Consider the following 3,400-nt stretch of genomic DNA (forward strand, 5'->3'; position numbering starts at 1 on the left):
TGTGTGCCGGGCTGCTAAGCACTGTGGAGAGTGAATAACAGCATGGGAGTGTGTAAAAAAACACATGGAGCTTTGAGGACAGCTCCTTAAAAGGGGAAACAATAGCTAATGATCACCCAGCAAGCCGCTTTATTGACCGCAGAAACCAACATAACACATTTAGCCCAAACATAATACAGTGGTCACAGTGTCCTTGAGCACAAAGCATGAAGAACACAATAAATGGTGCAACATGAGACGCTGTTGTTACTCGGTCTCCTGTTTGGAGAGCCGAGGGCTTTGGGGGCTTGAAGCTTGTTTTAGGTGGTGTTGGGGGGGTTTAGGGTAGGGGCACAGTAGCAGACTATGAGTAAACCATCGATTGACTTACAGCTAGGGCGTAACACAGCAGCGGGCTGTTCTTTCTCTGTGTGCTAAAGTCAAGCAGCTACGACATTATCAGAGTAAGAAGAGAAGGAGGAAAAGGAGGAGGAGGAGGAGAAGCCTTTCAGTCGGCTCTCGTTCTGACCCATTCTCTCAGCACCAGCGGCCACAGGTGCCGTCTGACTGACAGTTATAAACGAGCCGCTCCTCCCTGAATCTGCCCCCGTGATAGGCTGTCTGTTTGTGTTCCGCAGCAGTGGCCGTGTCAAGCGGCAGATTGGTCCTTGCAGAGTTCTTGCACATTGGCCTCGATGTCACCAGCCAATAGATTCGCCCGGATCTACAGGACAGTTCTGTCAGAGCCTTCAGGAGCCAGAGAAAGCCCAAGGCTAGAGTGAGGGACTAATCAGTAGGCCTAATCCATGCTTCTGACCTGTCAGGTTTGCATTAATACATGTAGTGTACTGTCACCATTGATGCAGTTATTTTGGATAAATGTTTATTATCCTTGTGCAAAGATATTAATATGAGCACTGTTGCATAATGATTTGTATTCGTTATATTGCATAAAAATAATAATCATTTGCAATGAAAAACTGTTAAAGGAATATGTATTCTGTGTGTACTGCATGACTGAAGAAATGATAACCACAGCTGTTCTGGTTTTGTTTTTTATTCAAAGACTGAAAATGTAGTTTCCTCTACAGTGTAAAAGGTCATGGGGTTGATGACTGAAGTTGTTCTTTTATTTATTTTTTTCTTTTAAAAAAAGAGTAAACTTAATGCACCACATGGAGACAGGGAGTAACCAGACAACCAATACCCATACAAAAAATATAGATATAGAGTATAGAACCATTAAAAGAGCTACAATAACAACCACAGCAGGAAATTAAGAAAATTAAGTAGAAATAACAGATTAGAAAAAAATCAAGATCAAAAGGCTAACAGATTTAATATCACAACTCAACATTTCTGTACCAAGTTGTAATAAAAATGATTCGAAAGATGAAGCATGTATAAGTGCCAATGAATATATACTTTTTACATAAATATGATCGAGAAACCCATTTAAAAATAAATAATCATCGGTTCTGAACAGTAACACAATGCAATCCATGAGACAAAAAAACAGGATGGTGATACACTGTTAGGCTCATAGCAACACAAACTCACACACACACACACACACACACACACACACACACACACACACACACACACACACATATGTATACACATACACCAACAATGCACCAGTGTAGTGAATGGACAATGAGATCCAAAATAAATAATATCAATATGTGCAATCCATACACTATACACGTCTTAGTTATTTGAATATAATACTGTTACAAGTGCTGTAGGAGGTGCAATACACGTGATGCACATTTGTGGCGAATCTGAATCTTGCTGATAAGCACTTCTTGAAGCAGCAGATTTGCAGATGGTTGTTTGTTTTTGCTGTGTTGTTTTGTTTTGTTTGCTGTTGATACAATAGCTGGATCTTAAGTGTTGCTGCCTATGAGAATAGAGTGTGATAATGACCTCAGTGTGAAGTGCACTCAGCGGGAAAAAACTACAAAAATATACCATTTAGGGACCAAGAGAATGGGAGCATGGGAGAGGAGAGGCTCATCAGACGCTTCTTCACTTTGCTTTGTTTTTTCTTCTTTTTGTATATTTGTCTCGCAAAGGATTTATTGCTCTTCAAGAGAACTGACCACATCTATGATTTCATTATATGTACTTTGTACAACAGCAAATTGCACCAATTTTTTTCCCCTTCAATTTTTGATTGGACACGGCAATTTAGGACTAGCCTATATACAAAGCTGATGAACCACTTCATATGAATTAGAAACCATTTCACGGATCTTCACAATGTCGTCTAATGACAAATTGTGGTACACCAATTTGTCTTTGATGATTTAAAATGGATTCTTTTTAGCGTTTTCCTTCCTATGACCTGAGGTATGTCAATTTGATACCACAAAAAACAGGGAGGACGTGTTAAACATCGCAACATCCAGTTCAGTCTTAATCTACACGTTTAACAGCCATTTTAACTTTGTTGCCTGTCAAGTAAAATCCAAATAAAACAAAACTCTTACAGACACGGTGTGCGATCTTCAACAAGGATTAAATCTCAATTTTGGCCTGTGAGTCATCAAGATGACATTACAACACACTTTTGTTTTTGGTTATACTGATGTTAGCCTAACGAGGAGGGACTTCTTGTAAGACCTTGCCTTGATTCCCTGCATCACTAACACACACTGAACCTGCACAAATACACAAGAGGAAATACCCAATTCTCCTCTGGGGGAGAGAGAGAGACAGAAAGAGAGAGAGAGAGAGAGAAAGAGAGAGAGAGAGGGGGGGGGGACAAGAGAAAGTGGGACAGAAAGAGACGGGGGGGGGTAGAGGACAGCTGGTGATTGTCTGTACAGCTGATCCATCCTTCATGGTTCTTCCACGAGACGGACACACACAGCAAGGGGGCACAAGGACAGTGGTCTCCACTCTGATTGGCCGGCTCGGAGACTTTGAGCGTGCCGCATGTGGTTGTTTACTGTGCTTTGTGCCTTGGTTCTATCAGCCAAAGCAGGAGTCAGGAGCCAATGGCCCAGCTCACATCAATGTCACACACACATACACACACACACACACACACACACACACAATAGGCTTGGTGTGCCTGCCTCGTCAAACCACACACGCATCCGTCCATTTCATCAAGGGATTCTTTTTTTTTTATCAGATTCACGACCGTTAGCTTTAAAAGCTTTGCATTTGTAATATACTGTATTTATAGACAGTTTAAGAAACAAAAAGTCAAGCACAATATGTACATAAAAATAAAAACATTTTTCCATTTCAAATTGAAATGCACTCCAACGTCCAACATGAAAACAGAAACAGCTGGATGGGGCAGAAGGAATGTGACAGATATGCAAGATTAATACTGATTTGCCATTCAGATCCATTCACATTTTCTTGCTCAGCGTTAAAGAGAGCTGTTCGCAGACAAGAA

The 3,400-nt window shown here is 40.9% G+C and overlaps 1 protein-coding gene across 3 annotated transcripts in view; it reads right to left on the bottom strand.

Moving 5' to 3' along the window:
* Window positions 1-1,020: 1,020 nt before the first annotated feature.
* plppr5b (phospholipid phosphatase related 5b) overlaps window positions 1,021-3,400 on the bottom strand; it is a 68,461-nt gene continuing 66,081 nt past the window's right edge. For all 3 annotated transcript variants that reach the window (XM_048265838.1, XM_048265837.1, XM_048265839.1), the window contains one exon: window positions 1,021-3,400. This exon is cut by the window's right edge and continues 403 nt beyond it. The gene's annotated coding sequence lies outside the window, so the exon portion shown is untranslated.

This window comes from Alosa alosa, chromosome 16 (genome assembly GCF_017589495.1).
Source record: "Alosa alosa isolate M-15738 ecotype Scorff River chromosome 16, AALO_Geno_1.1, whole genome shotgun sequence".
Lineage (NCBI taxonomy): Eukaryota > Metazoa > Chordata > Actinopteri > Clupeiformes > Clupeidae > Alosa > Alosa alosa.